The following is a 20894-nucleotide window of genomic DNA, read 5'->3' on the forward strand; positions in this document are numbered from 1 at the left end:
AACTTCCTGCATTAGTTGATGTTTTGACATGTTTTTCTGCAGTGGTGCAATCGGAGATTTTCTACCTTTTTCCAGAATGGGCTATGGTGATAAAGTAAAAGCAGATTATTTGGGCAACTACAAAAATATCTTCTGGGTTTGCTCATCCAGTGTTTTTCATATGTTTTCACATATCATCTAGTATTTCCAAACATACCTATTTTATGCTTCTAAACTGTCAGAATATATGCCATCATTGATATTATAACACAAAAACCTGTTACAATTAACAAGTTTCAGTCACTGGTTGATTTCATCATTTTAAGAGGCAGTTCAAAAGCAGTAAAAGAATATCACTGATTCTAATGAGATTTTGCTCTATCTTTGTTTCTCAAGAGGTATCATGACTGTAAGGCTCAGTCATAATTCAAGAAGTCTCATAACTGTGGTATATCAAACCTAGATTCATAACAGGCCTAAGAAATAGCAGTACTATTCCAGTTGTAATCTAAAGCACAAGTGGTTAAAGGATGTGTCCAACAAGTGAAGATCAAGTACTAAAACCTTCCTCGGTCTTTTGGATTTCAAGCCTCCATCTTTAATTTCACAGGACACTAACAGAATTAAATTATATGCTATTCTGTGGTTGGGACTATGTTTCCAATTCTCTGTCTAAATTCTTTTCCCTGGGAAAAATAAGAATAAACAAATCTAAGGTCAGATGAAAAAAGAAGATATAAAGCAACTAAGGTATTCACTCAGGAGAGAGGAGACCTTGGTTGCATTAAGTGCTTAAGGCATTATTTTATATTAACAGTTAGTGAACAAAACACATAAGGTATGTGTAAGCTCTTGTGAACAAGGCTCAGAACTTCTTAGAATTGCCCTATTCCAGGAAATTGTTCCATCAACCAGATATTTTCTTTAAACTAAAGAACATGAGTTATCATTCATGTAGACAGTCTGCATTTGAGGGCAAATCAAATGTGCAGTTATTGATGTCTATGGATCTTTTTATTTACCAGGGATGAGAGCACTATTAAACACAGTTCTAGTAAATGACAAAGTGGACAGTATTGTAAAAAAGTAGATTATCAACACCAAAAAAGTGTCATAACTTCAGTAAAAAGAGTGTTTTAACACTCTTTTTGTTAGTAATGGGTCAAGCAGGTAATAAGAGAATGGTGTCTAAGAGGCCAGAAAATTGATTAAAGCTCAGGAATTTTCTAGCAAATCAGCTAATCTAGGAGAGGAAGAAAGAGACCTATTCCTTTATTGGTACAAGTTGCCATTGGGTTTGATGTGGACTCAATGTAAATCTAAATTGAAGGGAGAGTCAGGGTTCTTGATGGATATATGAAAAAAAAAACCCACAGTTTTTTTAACTTTGGAAAAAAACCCACAATCACAAATCACCAAAGATAACTGCCCAAGATAAGTTATTATTTCCTATAGATGCTATTTTAACAAAGACACTCCAAGGTCCTTCTGAGGTAATAATTTAATTAGGGAAATATATATAACTTATACTGATATAAATAACTTTTGTCTACATAAGACAAATAGTGTCAGGAAGAAAGATTTGCTGAAACAGCTGTAAAAGCAAGAGCTTTCCAACATGCATAAAGCCTGTATGCCAGTATTATATTTATTAACCATTCTAACAAACCGAAATAATCCAACACCCCAAAAATGAAACCAGAACCAAACTGCTATTATTATAGCCAGTAAAAGAAGTAGACTAGACTACCTCTTATATTCTGCTGTCTTCACAATTAATGCTGTCTTCTTTTGAATATATTTAATGTATTGTTTTAATTGGCATGTTAAAGGTTACCTTATCAATCAAATTATCTTTAAGAAATGTATCTTCCATCATAATTTTAATAATTATAACTATCATCATTTAATATAATATTTATAATATTTCATCTTGGCCTCAGTGGGATAAAGCTTCATTTATACATTAAATTGGCCATGAGGTTTAATAACTGTTTAGAGCTCAGATCCCCAACACAGCAGATACATTCAATCCTGAACATGAAATTTTTAATGAAATCAATATCAGGCTATGCTTTCCAACTTCAGAATTCTCTTCTCAAATTCAGATTAAAATTCAGCAGACTGATTTATCAAACTTAAACATGCAGAATATATGAAACAAGTTTTTAGAAATAGAGTTAATATTGTGTTGTGTCTTTTAGTACTTATCTGTGGCACAGCAAAGCAAACTTCCAGGGAGATGGACATGTCTACTTTTTTTTAGTTTTACAGTGAAACAATACAACTTTTCTGCTGTAGGATGGTCTAGGTCAACTTTTGTGGAAAGCAAACTCAAAGACTTATGTGGATTATTTATGTTATAGCAAATTCAGGGCAACATTATATGTATTTACCTGTAAATGCAGTCATAAATAATATAATCATAATGTAATATAATACCTGTATGTAATGTAGCATGCAATGTCTAATATTATGAGTAATATAAAATAACTGTAATTATTTTATAAATTGTATATAGCAGCATCATTCAATTATAGTAGCATCAGGACAAACAGTCAAAAGCAAAGTACATTATTATTATTAAGGCATAATCAACCTTGGGTTGTCTCTAACAGAATTCCAGGAAGAGAGGACACAGTTGTGGGGTGGTAGCTAGCACTTAAGATCAGCTTTCCCTTCAGTATATCTCAAATTTACCCCTTCGTAGAGGCCAATAGGAACAGTGAGCCTAAATCTGAAAGAGTTTGTTCTCCCCTCAGTATTTTTGCAAGCTCTTTCCTCATCTCTCTCCCCTGCCTGTGGTAGAAACAGGTTACCATACAGAACCTCTGTCTCCTCTTTCTTTAACAACATGCAATTTTGCCTGCATTGCTGATGTGTTATAACCTAGCTCTGAGTGGCATTATATAGCATTTCATAATGACTTAGGACTCTTTTAATGGAATTTCCACTGTATTTTTGAATCCTCTCTGATTACTGAGAATTAAAGTTTTATGCCAGCATCCTATTACTTCTTGAGGATTTTTTTTTTTTTTTAATGGAAGAAATCAAAATGTAATCAAACTCTGATTAAGAATAAAAGAAACTTCCATTTGTCAGCTGAATAGTTCTTTTTAGCTGATGAAATGTAGAGGACTGGAAGAACCAGCTAGTTTAATCCCATGCTTTTGGAGGCTTCCATTCATATATCTGTCAGGTTCCATTTTAAAAGTAAACCTCTGGTTCCTATTCCTCTTATAAGCAAGTATCAGACTAAGCCTCAGAGTGGAAAGGTTCACTTTCCTGAAGGTGAGCATGCCAAAAGATACTGAACAATTTTCAAACGCCTAGGCAAGGTGTTTTTAGAACACAGTCTAATATTTGCAGATAAGTAATTTCTCCCCTCCCCAGGAAAGACTCAGAACTGGTCAGTGAGACAAAAATGAGAAGGTTTCAAAAACCTGAAAATTCACTTGATTTTCTTGAAGTAGAACTTCCTTCTTCTGAAATACATCATTTGAATTGTTACGTTGTTTTGTTTGGGGTTTTTTCTACAAGTTGGTTTATAGTTTGTAAGTCACATCTAGGCTCCATATCTTCTTCTTATTATTTCCAAGAAAACTTTATACATTCTATTTCCGAAGGCCTCATTTCATGACATTTCACTTCATATTATCATATTTTAACCTACTTCTATTTTAGCCCTGAAGTCATCACATTCTTTTCTATATTACAACAGAGTTGCACTTGGCATTGATCACACATTGTCTTTAAATTTCATTAAGCCATTCCTACTTTTATGTTTAATTAGTAAAAACATCAAATGACATTTGCTCCTAAACTGTCTTTGAAGAATCCCTGTAATAACTTCCTTCCATTCTGATTGCTTCCTAAACAGAATTCAGAAATGGATATAAGGGATATTGTCACTTTGAGTTTATTATGCTTCTGAGTTTTACTAAGCAATGATACTTTCCATTTCCACCTCTCATTCCTATTCTGTCTATGCTACCCTATGGCCAATAACATTTTTTTGTCCCTTTAGTCTTTACTAACTTCATGTGTAGCAGCTGTGCTAGTTTTCCCACTGTATTTATATTACTAAAAGTATTCATATGGTTGCTACTGCTTGCTTAACCTTCCTTTTCAAAAAGTGACTTAGTTTGACTTTTGAGAATTTTCACTATCTACTTATAATTTGTGATGTATGTCCAATTTTCCTTTTAGTATTACAGTTTTCTGACTAGTCTTAGTATTCTTTTTTAGAACATTACATGTTCAAGTAGCTCTGATGTTCAAGTTTTGGGTTTTGTTGTTTTGGTTTTGTTTTGGTTTGTTTTTTTTTTTTTTAAGATACAATCATTTCAAATTTTGGTTTAAAAGAAAAACTCAGAACCTTCTTTATATTTATTTGACTAAGATTTTCAGTACAGACCTCATTTACTAGTTAATTTATCAGTTTTCCCTTTTTAAACACAGAACTTCAGTTACAAACTTCACTTCTGCAGAAATGTGTGAAATAAGTTTCTTCATAGTTGTGAAGTACTCTGTTGCTATAGTGATGACTGTGATAGAGAAAGCTACAAGAAAAGCAGTAGCTCTGTCCTGAGGACATGGTTTCAATAAAGTGTAATAAATGAAATATACAGCTGTAGAATGAAAATAAAAAGATAAGACAAAATATTGGATACCTTTTTTTCCCCCCATGAGGATCATCCATTTTACACACTTCATGAGATAGTCTGGGGGGAGAGGAGGTGGTGGTGAGGAAAGCATGCAACTGTACAATTTATATATAGTTACAAATTTACAAGGAGGTGTGGAGTTGAAAAGCAAGCTTAATTCTAGAGTTTCCTAGATTACTAGGCTCGGGGATATTTTTCTTTAACTGTCATTGCTGTTCTGTCCCTTTCCTGGATATGCAAGAGATGTAGCCTCAGTTCTGTGATAACTGAAATACTGTTTCCTATCAATTTCTATCTGGAAGATTAGTACCTTTGCTGTTGCACCTTTTTTTTTCTTTTGCCTCCAGTCATAAAAAAACCCTACCTCTGCTGTATAAAATCCAGGAAGGCCTGGCTGATTTACAATACACTCTTTACCAGCCCCAACTATTTATAGATTAATCTATCTCCGCTAGCACACATACAACATTGCTTACATCACTGTCACATGTAGCCCAGAGATAGCTATCTTGAATTGTTTATGATGATTTAAAACTGATAGAGTCTGATTCCAAAAAGAAACAGATGAAGTTTTTTGGAAACAAACATAAGGAGAAATCTAAGGCAAAATTTCTGTTGGGTAAAATGTCACTGTTTTCTGAAGATATTAGTGAATGTGATCCCTAGCTATATTTTTGGTTTAGGCAATGTACATATCTGAATACATATGAGAATATGTTTAAATATATTTACCACATTTTTCTTGACTGCTCTCTGCACACAATTCATGGGCAGAGTACAGCATGTTTAATACCATTTTGAAATACAACATATTTACTAAAATAAGTTCTGTTTTAATTCTTGATGAAATGAAATGAAATTATGGAACTCAGCTACAGCAATCATATTATGGAACATTTTCTGCTATTCAGGCTGCTGAGTCATTCTAATCAATAATGCGCACTTAATTTATGATTGACAATCTATCTATCTATCTATCTATCTATCTATCTATCTATCTTTTTTAGCTTATTTATAATTATATACATATAAAGACAAATGTTTTTTGCATATCAGTGCTCCGTGATGATCCAGATGCAATTTTCTCCAAATATTGCAGAAAGTAAAGAATTAGTATGACATCAGGGCAATGCAAGAGATTACACCCACCTGAAAAATTAAGTTACATTTTATCATTTTGTGATGTGAGGTAATCAGTGTGGATCCAGAATCTGAAAGAAAAATATAATAAAAATTAAATAAGCTACACTATCATCTAACTGGGTTAATTTTTTTTTTTTGATAAATCTTTTGTGATATTTCAGGAAGTTGTAAGTAAAGAAATGCAATTCTTGAACTATGTAAGTATGAGGAATGTAGTATTGTTACACATCAGAAAACGTAATGAATGCAAAAAGATCATCTCATCTGCCTTCTGCCTGAAAAAGGTGAATTCCAGAAGAATCTACAGACTCAGGTGGTATCGATGTCATAGCTGACAGTTCTGAGTTTGCCTTTAGCAAAAGGTACATGACTGGTAGAAATGTTGTCTAATTCCACTCAAGCCTACAGAATGCTAGTATTTGGGATTTGCACGTGAAAGTTTTTTTGAGTAGGTTACCAGTGATGGCTATGACTTCTCAAGACAGACCTGTTGCTGGACAGATTATGTGACATATATACAAGTGCTAAAATAAATAGTAAATGACATACTTGTTTTTGTTTCAGATGTTTTAAGAAAATTCAGTAAAATCCATGAGGATGGGACCTGTTACTTTAAATTTTTCATATCTAGAGATGTTCATTGTAACTGCATAAATTCTTGGATTAGATTACTGCCTGTTGTTAAATCAGCAGTTATACTATTAATCACTTAACAATTGAAATTCGTTTTCTCTTTTTGTTTTTCTGTAATAACTACTTCAGAAAACCAGCTCAAGGCTCCTCAGAAGTGTGACAAAGAAGTATCATTGCTATTCTGGAGATGAAGAAACAAACTTCCTTTGCCATGAGAAGGGAAAAGTCAAAGATAGGAGAAAATGCTTTGGAGACTTAATTTGCTCTGTGGCCATTAGAGGAAAGTTATGGGAGCTGGGTGATGACTGCTGCTGTTGGGAAGGATCACACCTCTCTTCCCTTCCTTCACCAGGAGATGTTCCCCAAGTTTACACAGCTCGTAGATGTCACAGAGAAATCCTTTCTTGGTGTCTGACAGGAGCAAGCGGGCAACAGTTTTGTTGCCCAGCAGTCTGTTCCCAAGGCAACCGCCTCATTCACCTGAGCTCAGAGCTGGCCTTGATGCCTCCTAAAGGCAAAGCTTTCTTATATGTTCCTGTCTTCATTTTTATCATTCTTATTTCAGACTAATGGTGCACACAATTTCTCTCAATTTTTATTTCAGACTCATTTAAAGTAAAAAAACCCTATCACTTCTGACAAACAGAAACTTCCTGTGCCTGAACTCCTTGTTCATGAAGTTCAGGATATCTTAGGTCCAGAAAATGAGATCATCACCATGTTTATACTTGCATATATGAACACAAAAATACCTAATGTTTTAGCAAGAAGGCTCCAATTCCCATTATTTCCTACACTCTTCTTGACAGGTTATTCCATGAATTTTTAATCAGAATCAACCTTAATTTTTCTCAAAAAAGACCTTTTTTATAAAATTAATCAAACCCAAAAGCTCTGTGGGAACATATCTCAGAAAATTCCCATGAACTTTAGGGGTTAAGATGATATTACAAAATCCTTGTGACAAAGAGTCTTCTCATCTGCCAGTACTCACCAGAAGACAGTTATTTCTCTCCTGAAACTGAAAACCACCTCTCAAGTTGATATACACTGGTCTTTCTGTTGGTTTTGAAAAAAAAAACAAAACAAAAAAAACCCCAAAAAACCACACCAAAACACAACAACAAAACTCACATCTTTTCAAAACATTGGAATAACAGAATTTGCACAGTTGTCATTGTCCCAGTACATTAATTTTTTATTTGCCAGACTGTTGTGCAAAGACAAACTTTTTTGTAATCTGTTACCTCAATATCCTCAAAAGAGAAGTTTATAAGTGGTAGAACCAACATAGATATAGACATGAAATACCATCATGATAATCAAACATTTGCAGTGAATTTAAGATGATGACCTCCTGAACATTTTTATTAAGAGATATTGTAACATTCAGTTTCAATACTTTTTTAATTAGGATTTTTTTCTCAACACTAGAATGGAATTTATAATCAAAAGCCCAGAGAAATATATCTTCATTCATTTTAGAAAATCCAAGTATATATGTCCTCATACAGGATATAGAAAAACCATTTTCTCATCTTATAGTTGGTGTTACTTTGACTTACTCTCTAATAATCAATGAAGCCCTAAATGATTAATCTCAACCTCTTGCATTGGAGCTGTTTTTCTCCAGAAAATGGATTGCATTTTTTTGCAACAATGATGTTAACCTCAATTTTCCTTAACTGTTCTAACTTCCAGGCTATTGAATCTGTTTTTTCTCAAGTATGGGGTATTTAATTATTCATAACTAGTGAAACAGATTCATCAGCAGACAGGCATAATTCCATCTAATTGTTCACTGACCTGGAGATTAGAGAACATATGTCATATAGGAGACACACTTTCATCAATTTCATCATATCCAAGTAAACCAAACAGGAACCTGCACCTGTGTTTCTCTTATCCTTTAATAACCAGTATGTTAGATATTCTGAAGAGGCCATTGTCCTAGTTTCAGCCGGGATAGAGTTAACTTTCCTTGGGTTGAGAGGGAGAACATCTAGAGGGTCAGGTCCAGATCGATCATTGGAGTATTCCATATCATGTGACATCATGCTCAGTATATAGGCAGACACGTGCTCTCTCACACCCCATTTTGGTTTCTGGGACAGTGTGGTGGGATTTTCCAATACGGTCGGATCACTGCTGGGGGGGGGGCAGGCTGCGTACCTGTCACTGTGCTCGATAAGCCACTGCTGCGTTTTACCTGTTTTGGACTTACTATTGTTACTGTTGTTTTTGTTACTATTTTTTTTTTTATTCAACCTCAAATTTCTTCTTTAGTTCCTCCCCTACTTCACCGGGGAGGGGGGGCAGGGGGAAGTAAACAACTGGCCACATGGCAATTGGCTACCAGCTGAGTTCAAACCACAATAGCCATGTGTGTCCTTCAGATTCTGAAAAGACTTCAATATTTTTGCGATAAAAAGGGAGAGTTTTTTGAAAATTCAGAATTTTCCATCAGACAGAAAAACTTCATGTCTGTTTTATCTGTGCTTGTAACCAAGTTCTAATTTATTGTGTAGGAGACAGAGATGGAACTAAACAGGCTATAACATTTCTATTAAAAATTCGGAGTGGCACACATACTGCAACTCATGTGATACAGTCACAAGTCCACAGTCATCCAAACTTTTCATACAAGTGGACACAGTTTTTCTACTAAACTCCACAAACCTGAGAAAAAAATTACGTTCATGTTGTTAATGACTGTGATAGATTAAGCTAATGGATCCATATAATTATCATCTTATGGTACTATAAGTTAGAGCAAGATCTTTTACAAGAATTATCCACTCAGTATTCTGTTTTTAAGGTTCTTCTCACAGTTGCAAATAATGACAGAATCATAGAATACCAGGTTGAAAGGGACCTCAAGAATCATCTGGTCCAGTCTTTCTTGGCGAAAGCACAGTCTGGCCCAGCATCCTGTCCAGATGAATCTTAAACATGTCCAATGTTGAGGAATCCACCACTGTCCTGGGGAGATTATTCCAAGGACTGATTGTTCTCATTGTGAAAATTTTTTTTCTTGCATCCAATCGGAATCTCTAGGAGTAACTAGAACCTACTATCCCTTGTCTTCTCAATGTGACTCCTTGTAAAAAGGGAGTCTCCATCTTCTCTGTAGCCACACTTTAAATACAGGAACATGGTGATAAGGTCATCCCTAACCCTTCTTTTCTCAAGGCTGAACAAAACCAATTCTCTCAGCCTTTCTTCATATGGCAGGCTTCCTTGTCCTTTAATCATCTTTGTGGCCCTTTCTAGACCTTTCTAGACCCTTTCTAGACCCTCTTCAGCCTGTCCACATCTTTCTTGCATAGTGGGGACCAAAACTGAACACAGTATTCCAGGTGTGGCCTGACAAGAGCTGAGCAGTGTGGGATAATGACTCCTTTATCTCTGATGGTGATGTCCTTGTTGATACAACCGAGCACCCTATTGGCTTTCTCTGCTGCTGCAGCACATTGTTCACTCATATTGAGCTTGTTGTCCACCAGGACTCCCAGGTTCCTTTCCACAGAGCTGTTCCCCAGTCAGGTAGATCCCAGTCTGCGCTGCACTCCTGGATTATGTTTTCCCAGGTGCAAGACCTTACACTTGTCCTTGTTGAACTTCATAAGGTTCTTGTTAGTGCAACCTATCCAGTTCTTCCTGCAGGGTGGCTCTCCCTTCCAAAGTGTCCACTTTCCCACTCAGTTTGGTATCATCAGCAAACTTCATCAGGGTACACTTGATCCCATCATACAGATAGATATTAAACAGTGTTGGGCCCAATATCAATCTCTGGGGACCCAACTTGTGCCAGGTTGCCAGTTTGAAAAGGAGTTATTTCCCACCACCCTCTGGGTGCAGCCTGTCAGCCAGTTCCCCACCCACAGCACGGACCACTTGTCTAGATTGTAATGCATCAGTTTTTCTAGGAGGAGGATGTGGGGATGTTGCGGTTTGATCCCAGAGGAAAACTGAGCACCACACAACCACTCACTCACCCATTCCCCCTCAGGCATGGGAAGGAGAAAATAAAGCAAAATGGGTCGGGAATTGAGATAAGGACAGGGAGAGATTACTCCCCCATTATGGTCATGGGCAAAAGACAGACTTCTTAGGGGAAGAAAAAGAACAGCAATTTAATTCAAACACTCACAACACGTAACAGACAGAGTAGGACGGTGAGAAGCATTACCACACCTTAAAAACACCTTCTCCCACCCCTCCCTTCTTCCCAGGCTCAGCTTTGCTGCTGATTTCTCTACCTCCTCATCCCCAGTGACACAGGGGGCAGGGAATGGAGGGGTGCAGTCAGTCCCACCATTGCTTCCTCTTCAGTGGGAGGACTTCTCCCATTCTTCCCCTGCTCCAGTGTGGAGTCCCTCTCACTAGAGACAGTCCTCCACAACCTTTCTCCAACGTGAGTCCTTCTCACGGGCCACAGCCCTTCCCAAGCTGCTCCAGCATAACATCCTCCTGCATGTTGCAATCCTCCCAGTGCTGAACCAGAACAGCGGGGACCTCTTCCCACAGAGTCACAGCCTTCTTCAGGCTCAGTCACCTGCTCCGGTGTGTGGTTCTTCATGGGCTAAAGGTTGGTCTCTGCTTCTCTGGTGACCTTCATGGGAGGCATGGGAACCTGCCATCTCGACATGGGCTGCAGGGTAATCTCTGTTCTGGTGCAGATCCACCCCTTCCTCCTCCTTTCTTCCACTGACCTTGGTGTTTGCCTAGGTGTCCTCCTTGCAACTCCTCCTCACGACTCCCACTCCTCCTCTCAGGTTACCCTTCTTAAAAATACCATCACAGAGGTGTGGCCACCATCATTAATTGGCTTGGTCTTGGCACAGAGGCGGATTCGACTTGAAGCCGGGGGAGCTTTAAGAAGCTTCTCACAGGGGCCACTACTGTTGCCCCTACTACCGCAGACAATGTCCACCACTCATCCCACGTCAAGCTAGAAGACTACTTTGTCATAGAAGGCAATCAGGTTTGTCAAGCACGATTTGCCCTTGGTGAATCCATGTTGGCTGTTCCAAATCACCTGTTTCATTTGACTTGTGATAGCCCCCAGGAGGATTTGTTCCATAAATTTCCCAGTGACTGGGAAGACTGATGGACCTACAATTTTCTGGATTCTCTTTTAAGCCCTTCTTGTAGATGGGGGTGACATTAGGTTCTTCCAGTCTTCTGGGATGTCCCTCGATCTCTACGACTTCTCAAAGATCATGGAGAGTGGCCTTGCAATGACATCAGCCAGCTCTCAATGCCCTCAGGTGGGTAATATCAAGACCCATTGATTTGTAGGGGTTAAGCTCCTGTAAGAGTTCGCATACCAACTTTTCCTTCACTGACAGTGGGTCTGTGTTTGCATCGACCTGGGTTTTTGTTCCCAAGGCCTGGGGCCCAACAGTGCTGGTAGAGACAGAGGTGAAAAACGTGTTGAGAACCTCTGCCTTTTCAGTGTTGTTGCTGACTAATTCACCTCTCCTGTTTAACAGCAGGACAACATTTTCCTTCTGTTTCTGCTTGTTGTTTATGTACCTGAAGAACCCTTTCTTATAGTTTTTTACATCTCTGGCCAGTTTCAATTCAAGCTGAGCTTTTGCTTTTCTAACTGCATCTCTGCATGCCCTGAAATACCCTTGTAGTTCTCAATGGGTATTCATCTGCTTTTCCATCTCTGGCACACTTCTCTTTTTGTTTTGAGCAGACTCAGAAGCTTGAAGTTAAGCCAAGGGGGTCTCTTGCTCTGCCTACTTCCCTTACCTTTAAAGGGGATGAACTGATTTTGTGCTTCCAGGAGACCATTCTTGAAAAACTCCCATCACTTGCTAGCTTCTTTACCCTCCATGAAATCTTTCTACGGAATCTCTCCCAACTGAGCTTTGAGCAAGCTGAAGTTAGCTCTTCTGAAATCTAAAACCTTTGTCTTAGTATTAAACTTTAGCATGTTCTGCAGGATCCCGCACTCCACAATATTGTGATCACTACAGCCAAGGCTATCACTAACCAAGTATTACAAAGCACATTTTCTTGGTTTGTAGCAAGTCCAGCAGTGCCTCATTCCTGGTTGGCACATCTAACATTTGTATGAGGAAGCAGTCCTCTACATATTCCAGGAGCTTGGTGCATGACATGTGAGCTGCTGTATTGTTCTTCCAGCAAAGTCTGGGTAGTTAAGTCACCCATAAGAACCAGGTTCTGTTGACCTGAAGCTTGTTTAAGTTACCCAAATATTGCTTCATTTGCCTTATTTTCTTGGTTTGGAGGTTGGTAGCAGATGTCTACTGTAAGATTCCCCCTTGGAGATTACCCCTCTGGTCTTGACCCAGAGGCATTCGATAGGGCTTCCATAATCACCATAGCTGACTTATGTACTTTCAAGGTTCTCCTTAACATAGAGTGTGACTCCTCCACTTCTTCTTCCCTGCCTGTATTTACAAAACAGCCTATAGCCATCCATCGCAATCCTCCAGTCATGTGAGTTATCCCACCATGTTTCAGTTATTCCTATAATATCAACTTTCTGACTGGGTGCAGAGGTCCAGTTCCTCCTGTTTGTTCCCCAGGCTGCATTGTTATACATACACTTGAGGAGGTTGGTCTTCTGGTTCTCATCTTGGGACTAAGGAACATTTGTCGTTGCTTTGGTTGGCCTGGCTTATTCCCCAGTTTCCCCAGTTAGCTGTAATGGCATGAACACTGCCACTTTGGACTTCGTCCCCCAAGTCCTTCAGTTTAAAGTACTCCTCACCAAGTTAGCCAGCCTGATGCCAAAGATTCCCTTGCCTCTTCCAGATAGGTGGATCCCATCCCTCCCTAACAGGTTATAGTCAAAGAATGTCCCATTGTCATAAAAGCCAAAACCCTCACAACAGCACCAGACCCAAAGCCAGAAGTTGATTTTTATTATACTTCTATTTCTGGCTGCACCTTTTCCTCTCAATGGTAAAATGGAAGAAAAGATAACTTGAGCACCAGTACTTTTCACTTGCATCACCAGGGCTTTGTAGCCTTCCTTGATTCTGCCCAGGTTCTGGCTTGTGGTGTCATTTGTGCTCACATGAAAGAGTAGCAATGGATAGTAGTCTGTGCTCTTGACAAGTTGTGACACCCTCTCAGCAACATCTCAGACCTTAGCTCCCAGAAGGCAGCACACCTCTTGTGACTCCCTGTCAGGTTGGCAGATGGGCATGTCAGTGCCCCTCAACAGAGAGTCACCCACTACCAGCACTTGCCACTTCCTTTTGTGGTATCCACTGTGTGCTGCTGGTACAGTTCCTCCTTGCAGACCTTGCTTATGGGTGTCTGCAGCTGTTAAAGCTTCATATCTGGTCTTGGTTGTAATGCTGGAAGGTGGGGACTGAAGCAGAGTCCTGCTTTTGTGGGTCATCAGGGTCCAAGGTGCCTCACTCTCTGTGGTGTTCACCACAGGCACATGGTTCTGAAACCACTTATGTATCTCTGTCTTAGCCCCCCTAATACTGCACAGCCTTTGAACTGTTCCCTGCAGCTCGGCCACCTGATGTAAGAGATCATCAATCTGTGCATATCTTTTGCAGGTACATACCTTTTCTCCAGGAGAAGGGTCTAGGCACTCATTGCAACCTACTGCCTGTACTGAAGTCTCCTTCATTACGACTCGTCTGGGTGGAAGCATCTCAGGGTCTTTTTCTGTAGAAACACTGGCTTTAACTCTGAGAAAAGTGCCCACCATTCTGGCAGAGACCTAGAACACTTCCCTGGGCTGTGGGCTTACAAGCAGTGTGCACAGTCCTTCTCACACACCCTTTTGTGTGAACTACTGTACAAACTGCTGCACCCTCTTGATCCCTGTTTGCACACCCCATGTCACATTGTTCATGGTCTCTAACAGTCCCTAGAGCTGCCAGCTCCTGGAAGGGCTCTCTGGTCTTCCTTGGGTTTCCTTGGCTCCGGGAACCCCCCTGTACACCTCAATCTAACGCTCAGCCACAGAATTTATTGTTGCTGCAGCTGTGCCTTGCCAACTAAGATGGATAAAGATCATAAAATATAGTGAAAAAGCATGTCACCCAATAAGGTGGGGGAGATAACTACAGAGAATGTCAGACATTTATTGTCACCTCCTCAGCGTTCTGCATTTCAGAGTTGTGGGTTTGGGATTTTTGCTTTTAATTCCTATGTGACAAAGGTTGTCTTAATAAGATATTAGCCATGACATGCAAAATCTGCAAGTAGTTGGCAACAAGCAGTAAGAATTTGAGAGAAGGCTGAAAAATGTGGTCTATTATTTCTCTGCTCAAGTCAAGCATTCTGAAAAGCTCTTTGAGCATTGAATACACAGCTGGGAGGGAAAAAGGATGTGAGCTGTAGTCAGTAGCAGCATAAAGTATAAAATACATTGATGCTCAAATATGTATAGGGAGTGTAGGCTCAGCTGTACCACTAGCACAGAGCTGAATGAAAGAATGGCAAACACACAATATAAAGTATAATATGGGTCTGAAGTCTAGAAGGAAAGAATTGAAGACCCTGCCCACATTTCTATCAGCGCTTTAGGGTAAGAGCAATGGGAGGATAACTATGTGCAACAACAGTAGTTGCAGGGATGTTATTTTCTGCTAATTCCTTTGCAGTGCAAATAATAAGGATGTCATGGCAACAATCTGTTATACCACCAAAATGATTTTCCAAACCTAGAACAACAAACTGGAAAAACAAGACAAAGTAAGAGGAGGCAGGGCTCAGTCTCTAGCAGCATGATCTTCAACCATGAACTCTCTGGACTCATCTATATGTGTTCACAGGCTGAATTGGGCTACAGTTTTCCTGATAAATATTTAGCAGATGGAAAAGGAGTGTGTATACATTCACCCCCAAGATTTCAAAGAGCCTGTGGAATATCTATAGCTTTCCAAATACTGTGTGGTTGATTCATTCCAGAGGTGAAAAGTGTGAGAAGATTCACAAATATATTTTTAGTTTTTAAGATTGAATTTGAATGAACTTGGTTTGGGTGGAGCCTTGAAGCATCCTTCTGAACCATGATGGATACTTGGCTGCTGCTCTGACAAGTGCTTTGCAATCCTCCTGCTAGTTTAAGGTTGACTCCACAATGCACATTGCAGTTTTCCAAGATCATCTCTAGTTGTTACATAAAACACACTCTGACTTGCATATTTCTTTAACAGTAGTCAAAAGGAAAAGCCACTATAACATTTAAAAGGTGGATTGCCATCACTTTTACAGTCACTATCTTCTCACACTGAATTATGGTTCAGTAGTGGTCAGTAGCTCAGAAAATCATGTCTCTTTCCTAATATGTCTAACTGCCAGAGAATTAATGACATTTACAAGTTATACTAAATAGTGAGATACTGTAATTATCATCCAGCTCAGAAATGATGTGTAGTTCAAGAGAACAAAAGGGGTCAGAAAGTAGCAAACCCTCTTGATAGAAGGCTAATATATCATTTTTATTGTCATAATTTTCATTCCATTTTTATTCCAGGTCTTAATGACATTGATGTGAATCAGACCAAGGAGCTTCCTATGAAGAATTGTCTTCTGTGGCCTTCTGACATGTGTCCTATAGGCACCCAATGGGGAAATAGCTCTCAGTGAGAACTTTGCACTAGGCAGCCTGTGTTCTCTCACAAGGGTTCACCCTCCAGTCCTCATAAGAGTGTACACAAACTGAAAACTGCTCATAAGTGGAAAGATCAGGCTGAGTAGTGAACTGAGCCACAATGAATCACAATTTACTGACTTACTGATTTAGGAAGCTCAGGGCAGGTTGTTTAAATGTTCATCTGCAGCAATCTCTGTGGAAGCTGGAAGAAAGCCTGTAGGCTACAAAAAGAAAGATTTGTAGTGGGTAATAGCAAGTCAGTAAGTTTCTATGTGGCCTAAACCAGCCAGCAGTTGTGGCATATGTGAAATAAGAACAATTAATAAAGAACCTGTTTAATTTTAGGACCCTGGAAACTTTTATGTTATTACTCAGTAAACATTATTTAAAGTAAGGTAGAAATGTTCAGCATAGTTAATCCAGTGCAAGAGAGTACACTAGGGAAACAAAGCATCTCCTATAAACAGAACAAACTATGTGGTCAAACTTAGAGCACAGGGAATGATGAATTATTATTTAAAAAACCAACCAAACAGAAAAGCTTGCATAAGCATAGAAGCACTATCAGGAAAAAATAAGTTTTGCAAAACTGATGAATGGGAGAAAAAGGAAAAAAAGACAAAATTTTATTAATATTTGATCCAGCAAAAAAAGAACAAATGTGAACAAGAAGCTGTTTCCAGGGAGGGTTGACAGCTTCTTAAAAGTTTGAAATGCAGAACAGCTTCTATCCCAGATTCATATAGGCTCTTCTATATACAAAGAACTATTTATCAGCCTCAAGTTCTGCATCCCACATTAAGAGTGTGTGTACAGGAGAAGTAACACTATATAGTTTAATGCAGGCTGTGAGATTTGAGACTGAAATAGAGAAACTCCTACATTACACAAGGCACTTCTTAACAAAAAATCTTCTTTCAGACATTGAAGCAGTTGATAAAAGCATTTGGATAAATTCTATGATTCATGGCAGAAAGACACTACAAACATAACTATTTTTGAGGTTTTGTATGTTTTTAAATGTGGCATCAAAGGCAGTAGAAGAGAAGATTAGAAGAAAGAAGAGATACTTATGTTACAGTGCTCACAATCATATGTAATGCTTAAAATACTGAAGATATTCTAATGTGCAAATTTGAGATGACTGCGATTTATTTCTCCAACACTAGACAAAACGTTCCCCAAAGCAATGAACTATCCCAAGAAAGTATAAAACCAGCAAATACTACAGAATGCATATGCATGCTGAAGTTAAAGCAAAAGAGGCAACAACACAAAGCTGGTTAAGCTGTGGCCAATGGATCATAAACCAGTGCTTGGGAAAACAGCACTAATAAGAGATACAAAAATATTCACTAAATGGATATCAGTGTCAGAGTTCTGAAAAAAAAGCATATTCATGGCTTGAGAATGGAAATGTTTCAAATAGTGAGCATTTATTGTCACTGAGTCTCTAGCTGATTCTGTAGTTAAATAAACATGCTTTGCAGAAGGCAGCTGCCAGACAATAGCACCTATATCTTCAACCAAGCGACAATTTGCAACCAACAGATCAGTGACCTGCTTGATTTCAGTTCATGTTCAAAGCAAGCTATGAGTAATCCTAACAACAGTGATTTATAAAAATATTAGGTAACATGGGACTAAAGTAGATTAAAAAATGCAAAAAAATCCATTCCACTACAAAAATTACAGAAGCCTGGATGCTTGATGTTTACAACAGCTGGCAGAAAGACGCTCCATGCTCTGCTGGATGCCAGATGTTTGCAGTCTACAGAGGCAACTGAAGCAGAAGATTCACATGGACATGAGAGTGACAGTTACCATGACCTCTTATTGACAGTCTGAAACATGTGACGTATTTCAAGGAGGTGGACACTACATAGCAAGTTGAAGTTAAAAATAAACTACACTGACACTAATTTTAGGATGTGTATGGTTACCTACAGATGGCCAATTAAGTTTCCATATTCTTTGACTATTATTCAGAGACATGTGAATCTTTTACATGGCAAACACATTTTATAGAAAAAAACAGTGATCCAAGAATTAGTATATGAAAGAGCAGATACCTGTTTCAGCTTCTGCTGAAAATGTCTTAAATCATGCTGCTTAGAAGAAATTGAGCTCTGTCTGACCCTGACCCTGACCATGGGCTGATATTCTTGCATGGCCTTGGCCCATCCTGTTTCCCACAGCTCTTCCCAGTCATTCTGGGGCTGTATCTAACCCTTGTTCCCCTTACCAGGCCCGATCGTGAACTCCACCTGTGGGTTCATGCCCCAGCCTAGCCTTGGCCCCTCCCTGTTCCCAGGGACATGCCCGATGCCCAGGACTGGGACTCCCTGGTGCCCCACAGCTGCCCTGCTCCTGGCTGGGGCAGTGGGACAGGCTCTGGCTGACAGGCCCTGCCCTAACAGACCCCGCAGGGAGCCCCTGTCATTCTTAGTCCTCAACATTAGGCAGCTACTGGTCCCAGCTGTGCCCTGACAATGTCTACCCCAGACAGGTACACCCTAGCGTGAGACATAAGGTATATTTTCTCCTGGAGGATTTATATAAACTCATCTAATGCCATGACAATTAACTTTTACTCAATGTAAAGGGGAGATGAATGTTACCACCTTACTTCCAAGCACAAAATACCATGTAGTCTTAGCAAAAGAGTCTTATGGGTTGCACTGGCATAAAGCCAACTTTCTATACCATTTACTGTCAGAAATTTTCCATACACAGGGGACTGACAGAGAGAGAGGAAAATAAAAAAAAATTGTTAGTTGTGCTCTTACAGTGAAACAATGCTTTCTGGTCATATCTGGGCTTATAATAAAAGTACAGCTAAAACACAAGCCAACAGAAACCATGGAGAGGCACAGAAAAGTGTCCCTAAGTGCAGCAGATATCACTGACACATTATCGCAATGATGTGTGGATATAATATTGATCTGTGGATACAATATTGATCAAGAAAACAGTTTCTAGTTAAGCAAACTATGAACAAACTACATCTTCCATGGTATGCCAGGTGGAACAGCAGACTTGAAGGTATCAGACGTCAGACTCCCAAACTGTTCTGATCACAAGAAGCAAATTCTACAAGATCTTGCCTCCCACCAAAGTGGGAGTGAAGCTAGGGCTCATTATCATGGAGATCACTGATGAGTGGAATTACTCAGAGCTGGGTACTGGGACCAGTGCTTTTAATATCTTGATCAGTGACATGGACAGTGGGATTGAGAGCACTCTCAGCAAGTTTGCCAATGACACCAAGCTGTGTGGTGCAGTCGACACACTGGAGGGAAGGGATGTCATCCAGAGGGACCTTGACAGGCTTGAGAGGTGGGCCCGTGCAAACCTCATGAAGTTCAACAAGGTTCTGCACATGGTTCAGGACAGTCCCAAGCACAGATACAGGCTGGGCAGAGAATGGATCAAGAGCAGCCCTGAGGAAAAGGACTTGAGGCTGCCAAGAACCTCAACATGATCTGGCAATGTGTACTTGCAGCTCAGAAGGCCAGCCATATCCTGGGCTACATCAAAAGAAACATGTCCAGAAGGTTAAAGGAGGTGATTCTCTCCCTCTATTCTGCTCTTGTGAGACACCACTCGGAGTACTGTGTTCAGCTCTGGGGTCCCCAACATAAGAAACACATGGATCCTGCTCAAGCGGGTCCAGAGGAGGTCATGAAAATGATCAGAGGACTGGAGCACATCTCCTATGAGGACAGGCTGAGACAGTTGGGGTTGTTCAGCCTAGAGAAGTGAAGGGTCCAAGAAGACCTTATAGTGGCCTTCCAGTACTTAAAGGAGGCCTACAAGAAAGATGAGGAGGGACTTTTTACAAGGGCATGTAGTGACAGGACAAGAATTAATGACTTTAAATTGAAGGAGGGTAGATTCCAATTAGATATAAGGAAGAAATTCTTCACTGTGAGGGTGGTGAGACACTGGAACAGGTTGCCCAGAGAAGCTGTGGATGCCCCCTCCCTGGAAGTGTTCAAGGCCAGGTTGGGGCCTTTGGGCAACCTGGTCTAGTGGAAGGTGTTCCTGTCCATGCAGAGGGGTTGGAACTAGATGATCTTTAAGGTCCCCTCCAACCCAAACCATTCTATGATTCTGTGATCTGTGATCCATTCCACCAGTTCTTATCCACATTGCATCTACACCAGTGGTGACCGCTTCCATCAGGCAAGTGTAGAGGTGGAAGACCTTCTGAAGGACTTCCTGTCCACACAGCAGATGCCACTGTAGGTGGTGCCCTGGTGTCCAGCTTCAGTGGAGCAAAACTACTTAGTATGTATCAGGAATGCTCTTGAGTGTGTGTTTCAGGACACTGAGTACAAACTGAGTACAAATTTGAACTGAGGAAGAACTATTGAACACTGAATTACTAATGCAGACACACATAAACATACTTCGTACCTACAAGACTGAAGAGGGAAAATCTGGGAAATATATCTGTCAGGCATGAATGTGAACTATATCTTGGTGCTAGGTGTGCATATAACAGAGCTTTTTGCAATAAATGTCAAATAAATTATTTTAGCAATCAAAGCTGATTCAGTGAATCTGTAGATATTTTTTTCTCTGTAGAATTATGCAAATGTTTAAAAAAGCTACCATAAAATATAATGGAAACTCCTGAGTTTTTAACACTTGTAGTTTCATTTTGAAAATTCCAGATGCCATTTCAAATGTTATCTTATTCATCTGATCGATAATTTTTAGTGGTATGCCTTGATGATATGACATAGAACATCTGAAAATATACTGTAAGACAGAGCATAGGCTCCTTCCTCTCACCTTTCCTTTGATGTCTTCCTATAAATGGGAGGACCTAAGATTCCTTTTGCCTGCTT

Source organism: Strix aluco, chromosome 3 (assembly GCF_031877795.1).
Source record: "Strix aluco isolate bStrAlu1 chromosome 3, bStrAlu1.hap1, whole genome shotgun sequence".
NCBI classification, from domain to species: Eukaryota; Metazoa; Chordata; class Aves; order Strigiformes; family Strigidae; genus Strix; species Strix aluco.